This window comes from Nomascus leucogenys, chromosome 6 (genome assembly GCF_006542625.1).
Source record: "Nomascus leucogenys isolate Asia chromosome 6, Asia_NLE_v1, whole genome shotgun sequence".
NCBI lineage: Eukaryota > Metazoa > Chordata > Mammalia > Primates > Hylobatidae > Nomascus > Nomascus leucogenys.
The window spans coordinates 119,069,872-119,084,072 of NC_044386.1; the positions used below are offsets into that span (position 1 = coordinate 119,069,872).

Here is a 14,201-nt window from a genome sequence, read left to right on the forward strand (position 1 = left end):
TGAAAACTGACCTCCTCAGTGGAGTCTCAGTGACCAGGCGCCACCACTGAGAGATCCTTTTGTCTCTCCAAGGTTGAAGCTGCTTGTGCACTTGCCACTGTCATTCTCCCCACAGGGTCCGTTTTGTTTGAATCGTGCTGTCAGGTTGCATGAATTAGATTGCAAGTCTCGAGCTTGGGCTGTGTCTCTGCATGCACCGTGGCTGTGAAACTGATGCCCGGCAGATTGTCCCATCGTCAGAAACACTGGACACAGCCGGAAGGGAGCGGCCATGCTGCCCAACCCGTCTTCAATGCCGTGACTTTGTCCTGAGGCCTCTTCAGGGAGCTGTGTTAACGCTGAGCCCAGTTTGATTTCTGCGTCCGCCCCTTCATAGCAGAAGACGACCTGCTGACTGGTGTGGCCAGGCCACCTGGCCATGGGGCTTTGAGGAGAGAATCAAGCCAACAAGTGCTGTCAGTCAGAGCATGTCTCTAGTCTGCCCGTCCCCTTGCTGGGCTCTCAGCAGTCGGGGGTGATGCCTCCGTTTGATTTTTTTTTTCCCCCAGAGGATTATGGAGTTTTCTGGGTCATTTAGCATTTTATCACAATTTTATGTTTCTCAGGTCCATCCATAGGAGAATGGAAAAACAAATGTGATACACTCATTCAATGAGCACTCTTTTATTCAGCAATAGAAAGGAACAGACAACCAGCGTGCGTAACAACATGCATGCGTCTCATAGACAGGCCAAGTGAAAGATGCCTTACATGAGGGTGGCCTGACTCCATTCAGAGGAGGTTCTAGAATTGGCAAAAACAAATGTGGGGGAATGAAAACTGGAGGTTGACTGGAAAGGCACGTGGGAGACTTTCGGAGTGATGGCTGTCTTCTGACTCTCAGTAGGGGTTTGAGTTATGCAAGTGTGTACATTTATCCAAAGTCAACAAATGTGTAATTTACATTTGCTTGTTTCATCATATCTAAATTTTATCTCAAAAGAAACAAATCTATAAGCAAATAATGATGTGTGTGTTGAAATCTTTAGGGAAATGTATGTTGTATACTGATACTGCAGTTTACTTTGGAATGCACCAAAAATAAGATGTGTTGACAAATGGATAGAAGGATGGATGGACGGAGAGAAGTTTGATCAAGTGATTTTAGTGAATATGTTAATGGTAGAATCAAGGTAATGGGCATATGGATGTCTGCCGTACAATTCATCCAACATTGGTGCGGGTTTGAAAAATTTCATAACAAGATGTTGGGAAGAAGGTATTTTTGTGGACATGGTAGAGACAAGGTGGACGTGGGAGAAAGCCCATGTTTTCTTTGAAGGCATAATCATAAATTTATGCTTAGAGATGAGGATTAGAAGCCTGTCTAGGGATTTAGTAGGGCAAATGATGTCATCAGAGAAATCTCCTGGAATCTGGGTTCAGGGGCATTTGCTTTTGTAGAGGATGTTCTGGGGCTGCACTGGCATCTGAAAGGGTTACTGTGGCTCTCTGAGCGGCTAGCTTGCTAGGCTTTCCCCAGGCAGAGTTTCAGCCCCAGGGAGAAGCTTCCCAGTCCATGTAAATGAGCGGAGCCCACGGTTTAAGGACCCTCCTGCCGAGGAGAGATAAGCCTGCTGCAGACACCCTGGCACGGCGAGGTAGGCTGGGTTGCTCGCCTGCTAATTATCTTCTCCGTCTTGCTCTGCAGTGCTTCTCTAGTTTCAGAATTTGAGTTACTGACTTTGTGTCGAATTTTCAGCCTCTCGAGTTGTTGATTGAAGGGCGGCACCAGCAGCCATTCCCTGCAGAGTCCTAAGGGACAGGCGTCCTATGTCGGAATCCTGATCCTGTGTAACCCCAGGGATGGACCAGGGCAAATAAAGACACAGCAGTCAGACTCCTTGTGGGAGGACCCCTGCCTAGGAGGAGCTGCTGGTAAATTTAGGGCATGCTGGAGAAGTGGGGGTAGGGAGAGAAGAGAAGAATGAAAGCATTATTCTAAGGAGCTACTTTTATTTATAGATTCTCCTAATTCTATTAAAATGAATGCCAGAGGGATGTAAAACTTGGAACACATAACACATAATAGAAATGAAAGGACATGAAACTAAAATAGGGAAAAATGGTAAAATGAGAAGAGAATCTTAGTACCAAGAGGAAGATGTGACATTTTTCTGAAAGAAAATAATCTTACAGCACACTGTACGGGGAAAGTGAATTAAATAAAGTAAGGACTTGGTTAGCAGAAAACTTGGAAGGAAACAAAATATTTCATAATGAAGAGGAGAAAGTGTTAAGCTGACTCGAGGGGAAACACATACAGATATTACACTAATTACATGTAAAGACAGATAAATAAGATGTCATTGTTGTAAAAGGAAATAAAACTGATTAAATATTTAATGTGATTTAAGAGACATTGGCAAAATAAAATATATTAAATATGGTAAAATATGTGAATAGGCATAATTTGCCTGCCTTGTTCTGGCAGCAGTACCTCACCTCCTGTGTACAAAACAAGGGACTTTGGATCCCTGAGTTGGCACATTAATGGGACAAGACATAAAATAAATAGGCACTTGCATTACAAAAGCTGGAATCAAACAAATGCTTTTAGATGAATACATTGATAAATGAATGAGGATTCTATAAAGTGAGGAGTTTAAAAACACTCACTCAAAGGAGAAAGGAATGGAACTACCTTCTAAGATTTAAAATCCAGTGGAATTAAGCTATGAAAATGGTTCAGCTCTTTCTTCAAAAAAATAGCAGTGAATGTTTGCAGTAATGCCAGTCTCGAAATGAGCACTCGGCACGTGTTATTGCCAGTCATATTAATATTATCACGGTGATTATCATTAGTACTGGATGAGAGAGAAATAACATGTCCTTCCAGCGTCAGGCCTTGGAGTCAACTAGGAAAGCACCATTTTTAAAGTAGGAATTTAAAGCTAGTGAAAAGTGTTGTGGGGAAGATTTCAGATCCACTGTTTCTTTTACCTTTTGTGTTGGCCGACTTGAAAAGTTTAGGATGGAAAAGGCAGAAGTTAAGCCAAATTAGGAAACAAACGGCTGAGCCGTGATTCAGCAGCTGGGACGTTTCCAGCCTGCACACCATCCTCGCCGGCTCCCAGCCAGGCGCCCAGCTCTAGCCGCTCCATTCAGCAGCACATGGGCGCCCCTGCTCAGTCCTTCGCCTGCCCGGCATGCTCTTCAGGGCCGGTGCCCACTACCACTGATGCAGAAGAGGACCCTCTTGCCTGAAATTAATTAACTAAGGATTCTCTCTTCAAGATGAAAGAAAGTAAAACTTTGGGTTAAGATGACAGACGGAGGGTCCCTCAGCAGTTCACCCGTGTTGGCATCTTGGAGCCAGCGTAGAAGCTTATGAAGGAATGCTTTCTCACCTGCACACAGTCACACAGGGCATGGAGCAGCGCTCTACACACGTGCATTTGCCTGTAAACTACAAATGCCCACTTTCTTCATGCCCAAGAGACGGATGTGCCTGGAGAGGCTGGATTATTATCCTTTCCCCCAGCCTTTCTTGCTCTGGGCATCACTTGGGATGGATTGTACAGAAAACTGACCATCTTAATTAAATGAGCAGGAGTGTAAGGCTACTCCAAAATGGGAGGGCAAAGGTGAGACTGGTTTTTCTCCCTGTAATCGTCAAATTTCCCCAGAATGCCTAAAAAAAAACTGTGTTTCTCATAGCGCTATTTTGATCTAATAGTTCTTGCAAAAAGAGCTAGTGACAAAAGGAGAACTTTGAGATCAGAAGAGCTGGGTACAAATCCCAGCACTTTCGACTACACATTGATCAACAGTTGGGAAGCCTCTAACATCCTTGGATGTCAAATCATTCATCTGTAAAATATGGTTGCAACAATCATTGCCAAAATAGAATTCTATATCCAGCTGTTGCGAGGATTGCAGCATAAACTTAAACCTCTGTGAGACGAGCTGTCATCATTAGTACAGATGTGAGGTCTGTCTCATTGCCTGACAGGCACACTCCATGCTGATCCTAGAAGGAGCTGTGCCTTCCCGTGTGGACACCTAACAGCAGTCCATACTGTGACCACTGGCCCAGCATCGAGGAGGTGGATGGCCACTCCCAGTTATTAGTACCAGCTGCTGTCTCCTTCATCGACGTTTTGCCTGGGATGGTTCCTTATTGGATTTTGGAGGAGCCATAGAATTCTGGGTGTTTGTGGAGTCCTGGAGTCATGGCCCACCTTCTGACATGACAGCTGAAATTTGGAAGGATCAGATTTCTGCAATTTTATTTAACCAGTAATCTAAAAGCTCCTGCTGGAAGTGGAGAGTTTGCATCCTGCTAAGGAGTAATGTGCTGGGTGTCACCCAATTCCAGAGCATCATCAAATAGTAGCTAGGAGTGTATTCAGATGCAAAAAGTAGATGACAGTGGCTTAAACAAAGTGGGGCTCACTGTTTTCACACAGTGAATATGGAGATGGACCATCCAGGGCTGGTGCTGTGACGATGATGATGATGGTGACAATGACAAGGATGACAAACTCTTACTGGGCAAGAAACTGCTCTGAGGGCTTGATCTCATTTGCTACTTACTGCTACCCCACAAACTAGGTACTTTCCCTGTCTCCACATCACAGATGAGGAAACTGAGGCACAGAGCATTCAGATGACTTATCCCAATTAGAAATGGCAGAGCCAGAGCTGACACCACACTTTTTTCTCCTTTGTTATTTTTAAAACATGTTTAACATTTAAAATCTATTATTTGACACATATAAAATATTTCCCACAATATATTTATTAGTTATACAAAGTATAACAATAGAACCTGTGAAGCCACCACCCCGTCCAATGACTAGGCTATTACCAGTGTTACCTACGCATTCCTTATACCCTACCACCTGCCAGACACCTCCAGCTCCCACAGGAAGCCACTGTCCGCGTGGCTTGCGTATCTCGGGGTAGATGTGCGTAGACAACGTGTTGCTTAGTTTTGGTTTTGAGCACTGTAGGAATGATGTACTGTGTGTGGTATTCTGAGACTTACTTTTTTCCCTCTAGTTTAACATCATGTGTCTAAGGTTTAGCCACAGTGTAGCTATAGCCCCAGCTTAGCTGTGGTTCTCTTACTTTCACTGCTGTACAATGTTTTTTGGCCAGCAAATCTCATTGTATCTGTCCATTCTCCTGGCATGTTTGTAATTCTTTTTTAAGAATTGTTGCTGGCCAGTTGTGGTGGCTCATGCCTGTAATTCCAGCACTTTGGGAGGCTGAGGCGGGTGGAACACCTGAGGTCAGGAGATCGAGACCATCCTGGCCAACATGGTGAAACCCTGTCTCTACTAAAAATACAAAAAATGAGCTGGGTGTGGTGGTGGGTGCTTGTAGTCCCAGCTACTCGGGAGGCTGAGGCAGGAGAATTGCTTGAACTGGGAGGCAGAGGTTGCAGTGAGCCCTGATCGTGCCATTGCACTCCAGCCTGGGCGACAGAGCGAGACTCTGTCTTGAAAAAAAACAAAAAAAGAAAGAATTGTTGCTAAGAACAGCCTTGTACAAGACCGCTAGTACACAAATGCCAGAGTTTCTCTGGGGTATGTGCCTAGAATTGGGATTACTGGGTGTACATATACTGCATATGAATCCTTTGTCAGTTACAGGAGTGAGAAACAGTGTTTCCCAGTTTATGATTTTTTTTTTTTTACCTGTATGGGTGTCTTCTGATTAAACTGGAGCGTTAACTTTTACATAGTTGTATATAAAAATTTATTCTCTTTTAATAACAATTCTATTAAGTTATAATTCACACAGGAGGCACCTATTTAGAGCATGCAACTCAGTGGTTTTTGGTATATTCACAGAGTTGTACAACTGTCACTGCAACCAACCTGATAACATTTTCATCACCCCAGAAAGAAATGCCATACCCGCATTAGCAGTCACTCCCCATCTACCCCACTCCCTTAACCCTAAGCAGCCACTCATCTACTTTCTGTCTCTCTAGATTTGCTTATTCTGGACACTTCATATAATGGAATCATACAATAATACAGGGTCTTTTTGTATCTGGCTTCTTTGACTTAGCGTGTTTTCAAGGTTCATCCATTTTATAACATGTATTAATAAGTCATTATTTTTATCACCAGATAATATTCCACTGTAATGAAATACCCACATTTTGTTTGCTCATTTATCAACTGATGGACGTTTAGGTTGTTCCCAGGTTTTTTGTTATTGTGAATAACGCTGCTGTGGATATTCACTTGCAAGTTGTACGTGGACATATGTTTTTATTTTTCTAGGGAGTATATCTAGGTGTGGAGTTGCTGAGTCATATGGCAACTCTATGTTTAAATTTTTGAGAAGCTGCCAGGCTGTGGCTCCGCCTTTCACAGTCTCACCAGCCATGCCTGAGGGTTCCAGTCACCACATCCTCATCCACACTTGTGATTATCTGTCTTTTTTTTTGTGCCCATCTCATAGATGGAGCGGTTTGCATTTCCCTTATGGCTAATGACGTTGAGCGTATGTTCCTATGCTTGTGGTCATTTGTATCTCTTTTTTAGAGAACTGTCTGCCCAGATTTTTGTTCATGTTTAGTTGGTTTATTTGGCTTTTATTGTTGTATATTCTAGATATGAGTCCTTTATCAGATATGACTTGCAATCATTGTCATCCACCTGTGGGTTGTCCTTTCACTCTCTTGATGGCGTCCTTTGGAGCACTGACATATTGAGACCATTCACATTTAAAGTGATTGTTGGTGTTGTTGGATTAATATCTACCATGTTTGTAATTTTTCTACTTGTTACATTTGTTCTTTGCACCTCTGCCCCTCCCCAACCCCACTCCTTTCTGCCTTCTCTGGTTTTAATTGAGCCTTTTAGATAATTCCATTTTATCTCCTAGCTTAATGTATCAATTATACTTCTTTTAAAATTTTTTTAGTGGTTTCCTTAAAGATTACAATACAGTACATACTTAACTGATTTAAGTCCACCTTGAAGTAATACCATGCGGCATCACGTGTAGTTCAGGTACCTTGGAGCATTACCAATTTCCCCCTCACTGCCCCATCTCTTATACCATTGTCTGCCTTTATGGTTAGTGCTTCCTCTGTTCTTGTTTAAGAAACTTTCCTACCCCACGGTCAGAAGGATCTCCTCTAGTGCCAGTCCATGTCTCAGAAGGCAGCAGGCGGCCCCTCTGCCCTCTTCTAATAGCCCTCATCCCACCAGTTCAGAGCCAGAGTGGAGCCTCAGCCGTTCCTGGGTGTGTCCGTACACTCTGCTCTGGAGCTGGGGAATGACCTCAGGAGGGGCTGAGCTGCACTGGACGCACCATCAGATGGTCCTGTTTCCATGAGCAGAACAAGACATGCTGTTTCCAGCCAGCTCAGGACCTGTGCGTCTCAGTAGCACATCAGGGCTGTAGAATCAGTGCGGGTTCAGGGCCTGTGTTTAGTAGCCAATGGGAGGTCAGCGTGTCTCCCTGTCCCCAGCACACAGCCTCCTGGCAAGTGGCCGTGTGAGTCTGGGGAACGTGTGAGGACAGGCTGAGGACAGGCTCGCCACACACGCTGATTGCCCCTCTCAGGGCCCTTTCTTAAAGGGTCCCGCAGACCCAGTAGGCCCCAGCTTCTGTGTGTCAAGCGGCATCTGATCAGGCGTGCCCTCTCTTTCATCTTGGAGCCTCTCCCCAGGTCCTGTGAGTCAAGTACACTGAGTAGCTCTCTGTCCCCTTGCTTAGGTGATCACTCTGGTGTGCCCGCCGCTGGCCTCTACTACCCAGGATCCTGCAGCTCCCGTGGAGAGTGGGAACCTGGTGCTGTGGGAGCATCCCTTGTCACCTGCAGGATAGAGCGGACAGCCTCCATGGAGTTCTTTAGGAGGCCGCTGCCCCTCCCCCAGGCATTTTCCTAACCCCTTGGTGAGCAGACCAGCCTCCAGGCCTCCCCAGGGAGTATAGGTCAGGTGGCTTAACAGGTGTCACGCAGTAGATCCCTCCAGCCTCCCATTTCCCTGCATTCCCGGCAGACCAGCAGCAGCTACATTTGGGACCTTGTTAGGAATGAAAATCCTTGGACCCCACCACAGCCTGCTCGATCACAGACTCTGGGAGAAGGCCCAACAATCTGGCTTTAATAAACCGTCTGGGGCTGGAGAACCACAGCTCTGCAGGAGGTCCGGGAGGTCCAGCATACTGACCTCATCAGCGATTGGTTTTTATTAATTCTAGACTCGGATTAGCCAATCTTGTAGACTATACACACCCCTCGATGTTCCAGGTTCATATTAAATGACCAAATTGTGAGGGAACCACCTTGTCCACACGTGTGGGTACATATGACCTACTTACATTTTGTCCCCCTTGGAGCCCGCCTCGCAGGCTCCTGCCCCACACAGCGGACGTCTCCTTCCGACGCAGTTCCTGTGCCTTGGGATCTGTCTTGTTTCATGGGCCCAGGTGGAGCAGGATGTGGGTGAGTCTGCAGAGAAAGGGCACCAGCTTGCAAGGCAGCAGCCCCGGGAGCAGCCTGGGAAGGCTTTGTGCAGAGGAGGCCGTTTCCCGCTCCCTGTTGGAGAGCTGTCTCTGCAGATGGTGGGTGAGAGTTCGCTGCCAAAACCACTGTCTTCCCTGCCCTGCGGACGCTTCTTCCCCACCTTCCTGAAACTGTAAGAGACCTGGAGGCGTTGAGCGTCAATGACTCTTTGACTCAGGAATCTTAAAAAATCACACCCTGGGGCTACCGTGGGGGCCTTCTGGTTCTCCTTGTGTATTATTAGTTGAATGTTTATAGCTTTCAATTTCTTTTCCCCTTATATATGCTCTCTAAGGACGTAAGAAGAATCTACCTGACCTCACAACTTTGGTAGGCACTGTTATTACCACACCCTCTTCTCCCAGTGGGCACCCCACACCCCAACTCCCCGGCACTGCGTTCAGTGGGACTGCCAGTATCATGTATAATCTGAATGCTGTGGATTTGCATATAATCCAAAATGCTGTGGATTATCCTTATTCACACACACAGACTCACACACTCACACCCAGACAGGCAACTATCCCAGGGCTCCCGGAATAGATGAACAACCTGATCCCAGAATCCCTTTGTGAGGATCTATTTGAAGACCACTTTCAGTAACAATTACTTTGTCAGTGGAGGTCTCAGCAGGAAAGATAGAGCACATAGCAGGGCACTTTGAGGAAGGTTACTAGACCAGTTCCCAAGGCACGGGCGGAGTTCACAGAAACCACCAGGAACTGGTAGCAGCAGAATTGTTTCAACCCTTGGCCCCAAAGGAAGAGGGGAGGGAATGTTGAGGGAACCTGGAAGGAGAGGTTGTGTTGACAAGGCTCCTTGATAGAGCAGTGATACTCGGGGAGAAACACGGCCAGCCAGAAGTTACCCTGTAGAAGGGGGCAGGGGAGAAAACAAGCCAATTTCACCCTCCTCCCAGCCTGCCTCTCCTCTCTCCCCATTCTCTGTTTCCAAAACCAACCCACAGCCAGAGGGCAAAGGACCCAACCAGAAGTCCCCATGTGTGTGATTTTTAAGATTCCTGAGTCAAAGAGTCATTGACGCTCAATGCCTCCAGGTCTCTTACGGTTTTAGGAAGGTGGCGAAGAAGCGTCCACAGGGCAGGGAAGACAGTGGTTTTGGCAGCGAACTCTCACCCACCATCTGCAGAGACAACTCTCCAACACGGAGGAGGAAGCGGCCTCCTCTGCACAAAGCCTTCCCAGGCTGCTCCCGGGGCCGCTGCCTTGCAAGCTGGCGCCCTTTCTCCGCAGACTTGGGCCCCCATAGCCATGTGCCTGGGGCTGAAAGCAAGGGAGAGGAAACTGGAAAGTGGATTTAGAGGGACAAACAGAAGATATCCAACCCCCTCTCAGACGTCCTGCTACAAGTTTTAGTTTTACTTCTCACGCTGAAGTATTTAATCTAGCTCAAATTTGTTTTGTGTTTGATGTGAAGTAGGGATTTTATTTTATTTTTTTCTAATATGAATAACCACCTTTCCCAGCATCATCAGTGGATTTAGTTCCTCCTTTCAACACTGATATTCATCAATAAATCAAGTTCTGTATTTGCATACAGAACATCCAGATCTGCACACAGATTGTCTCCCTTTTCTGTTCCATGAGTTAAACTTGTCTGTCTCTGATCCAGTGCCTCACAGACTTCAGTACTGTATCTTCATAATAAGGCTTCATAGGTGGTGGGGCAAGTTTTATTCTTTTTCAGGAGTTTTAGGCTATTCTTGGCCCTTTGTTGTTTCATATTAACTTTGAATCAACTTGACAAGTTCCACAAAACAAAAACTGTTGGGATTTTGACTGAAATTTTATTTAATGTATACATCTATCTATCTAATACATCTTTATGATATGGGACCTTCCTATCCATGAGCATGGTATCTCTTTATTTAGGTCCCCTTTAAGTATTAGTAAAGTTTGTAAATTCCTATATACACAACTTACACATCTCTGATAAAGGTATAGGTACCTTAAGTGTCTAGCAGTTGTTGCTGGTATATAGACATGCAATTGATTTTTTAGATTGGTCTCACATCTAGCCACCTTTCAATAAAGTCCCTTATTTCTTCCAATAATTTGTCTATTTTTTATGTAAACCATAGGAAACCATAGATTTGATATGGTTTTCTATGTAGATAGTCATATCATCTGTGAATAATTGTAGTTTTGTCTCTCCCTAATCAATCTTTAAGCTAATTATTTATTTATCATGGCTGTTGTTGACTAGAACTTTCAGTATAATGATTAATAAAAGCATTGATTTTGGGCATTCTTCTCTTGTTCTTGATTTTAAAGGGAGTGCTTTCAGGGTTTCCACCTTAAGATTGATATTTGCTGTTTGTTTTTTGTAAATGCCTTTTTAATAGGTTAAGAAGGCTTCCTTCTTGTTTTAATTTACTAAGAGTTTTTAATCATATGGGTTTTGAATTTTATCTAATGCTTTTCCTGTATCTTCTTTATTCTGCTACTGTAAAAATTACACTTACTGACTTTCTAATGCTAAAATATCCTTGCATGTCTGGAATAAACTCACCATGGTCATGGCAGACTATCTTTCTTCCTCATTGCTGAATTTGGCTTTCTAATATTTTAGTTAGGAGTTTTGCTTCTATATTCTGGGTAAAGTGGACCTAGAGTTTCCCTTTCTTATACTGTTCTTGTTTGTTTTTAGGATTAAAGTATTCTGGCCTCATAAAATTTTACTTTTTCTATTCTCTGGAAGAGCTTGCTTAAGACTGGGATGATCCATACCTTGAAATTTTGGTAGAGCTTTTACCTGTAAAACTGTCTAGGCCTGTTCTGTGTGAGAGAGATGGGTGTTTGAGCACTGTCTCAGTTTCTTTAGTGGAAAGTTTGACACGTTCTGTATTTGTGTTTTAGTTAGTGGTTTCATAAATTATAATTTTCTAGGAATTTTTTTATGTGGTCTATGTTTTCAGAATTATGAGTGTAACAGCGTTGGTAGTGTTTCCTTATTGTGTTTAAACCTCTGCCTGATCTGCGGTTACATCCTTTTTCCACTTATCGTGTTATTTATTCGTTTGTGCCTTAATTTTTTTCTTTATCAGTGGTGCCATGGGTTTGGCTATATTGCCAGATTTTTAAAGAACTGCATTTGGCTTTTTAAATTCTATTGTAAATTTGTTTTCTACTTTTGTAGAGTTCTGGTCCTAATTGTATTACCTTCTTCTCATTTTTTTTTCTTTTAACTTTTTAGTTTGATGCTTAATCCCATGAATTTTCAGCATTTCTCTTAGCACCTCAGGTTACACACATCTTTTCTGGGGTCATGTCCACAATGCTCATGGGTTGTCCTAAATAGTATTTTCACTATCATTCCATTCTAAGTGTTTTTTAATCCCAATTATGATGGTTTCTTTTACCATGAGTTATATAAACGTGTTTGTGAATTTCCAAATGTGTGACATTTTTAATCTTTCTTTGCCCTGTTGACCTCCAACTCAATTGCATTACAGCCAAAGACTACGCTTTCTTGGAAATCAGTTCTTTGACATTTGGGGGGTGTGCTTGAAGTCCTGGTACTGGGGTCAGTCTTTGAAAACGTTCTGTGTCTCTAGAGAGAAATGTTATTCTCTGTTGTCGGGCATGGAGTTCTAAGTCTGCTGGATTACACCTCGACAGAGTGGCTCAGACCCTTTCCACTGCTACTGGCTTTTTGTCTCGGTGGCCTCTGCCACCCCTGTCCCTTATGGCCCCTGGAATCAGGGAGCTGATTTAGGAGGAGCAGGTGTTTGGGCTGGCCCCGGAGGGTGAGGAAGATGTGGCTTGATGGAGGTAGGCGGGGGGCCTGGGCAGAGGGGACAGAATAATGCTGGTGAAGGAAGGCCAGGGAATGCTGTCGCATCTGGAAAGAGGGCCAGAGGGCAGGAAAAGGCTGGGGCAGGGACCAGAGGCCCTGGGAAAGTCCCCTCTTTAGAAGGGTGGCAGGAGAGAGTTTTCTGAGGGGAGACGAGAGAGAACCCACAGAGAGGAGGACACAGAGGGGTGGGGTTGGGTAGGCCCGGACCATCGTGGGGGGTCTTCCTGGGCAGGAGAGGGACCTGTGTGACGGTTCACAGGGGCAGAGTGGTGGCCATGTGGCTGTGTGGTGAGGAGGCCCTCAGTTCAGTGTGGGGCCTGGGAGAGTGGGTGGCAAACATCAGATGGAATTTCACAGAACCTAACGCACATCTCCCTCGAGGTGAATTTTCCTTTACAGACCTGCGAATCTGAGATGATGTAACACCTGAACTCATTTTATAACATCAGAAGTTTGCGACTTAAAAATGTTTCAGAAGGTGGGGGTGTGGGCTGTCTAGGGTTCTAAGGAGAACGTGGTTGAAACAGCTGCCTAAAGGGACTGAGGGGGTTGGAGGACCCGGTGGCAGGCGCATGGATGGAGGGCCAGGAACCACCAAGGTCACCATGGGTGGGAGGCTTCAGGGTGAGGGAGGGGTGTTGGTGAGGGGCCCAGCTGGGGCTGTGTTCAGTTGCTGGGATGGAGGGGACAGGGCAGGATTCAGGGTGTCAGCAGAGTCAGTTACCTGGGAGGCGTGGCACAGTGGTGATGGAGGAGGGGGAGCCCAATGACAGTGCAGTGAGGAATGGTGGGGCGACGGGAATGGTGGCAGCAGGTGGTGTGGACTTAGGGAGAGGAGACGCGGAGCAAGCCGTGAGAACTGGGTGGGCCTGGATTCGTCCTTTCCTGGTAGGGTTACTGCGGCCACAGAATTTATTGTGCAACCAGGATGTTTCTAGGAAGTAAAAGGGAGAGCCTGGACATTTAGAGCTGGGCAACAGGATGGAGGAAGCCAGCACGCACATGATTCCCTGTGCAGGCACGTAGAGGCTTTCAGCTAAGCCAAGGGTGTGTGAGGAAGTACCAAAGGTGCAGAGGAGTTTCTCACTTGTTTGAGGCTTTAAAATATATGTTTGTATATAATAGGGATTCCCAAGGGCTCAGTGGGCGGAGCTAGCAGTGAGGCTGGGAAAGGAGAGGTGGCCTGGAGAGGGTTTCTCTTCTGTCCGGAAGCCTTTCTCCCTTGGCTGAGAGAAGCTATGCACACACCCCTTCTCTCTGAACACGTGGCTCGTGAACCACAGTCCTACAGCTGTCAGTAGTAAAATCCAGGCCCATCCAGCATGCTTGCGGGATGTCGGGGTCATTAAATGAAATGGAAGGCAGTTTGTTTTTTCCAAGTGAGATGGATGTGAAGGAATTAGGTAGAAGCTGACAGAGGTATACCCAAAACTGCTAAATTTAGCCTGGATTCAAGAAAGAGGTTAGAGAGGTGGCTTTGTGAGTAATTAGACGCATCGCTGAGAGTGTGAATGATTGACAGAGTTTGTGTCTGTGGTTGCCACTGGGGAGAAGCAGAGCAGAATGGGAGTGTTTGGAAGGAGCGAGGAGCCAGTCTGCTGGGTATGTGGAGCCTTTGGGACTGTCACACGCTTCGGGTGCTGGGGTCTGTTTCCACTGGAGAAGATACACATGGCGAAAGGGAGAGTGAGGCACGGTCCCTAGAGACAGACGACGGTCTGTAAATGGTGAGCAAACAACAGTCAGAGCCTTGCTGGGGTCTGTACCAAGGACCCTCCTAAGAAGCCAGGTCCTACGGGGGTCCAGCGACTGTATATACCCCGGGCCACGCTGCCCAGCTGGGGTCTGTACCAAGGGC

At 45.6% G+C, this 14,201-nt stretch overlaps 1 protein-coding gene across 3 annotated transcripts in view; it reads left to right on the forward strand.

The window, feature by feature from the left end:
* The window catches only part of PCSK6 (proprotein convertase subtilisin/kexin type 6), a 189,225-nt gene that overhangs the window by 17,411 nt on the left and 157,613 nt on the right, over positions 1 to 14,201 (forward strand). The window lies entirely within an intron of this gene.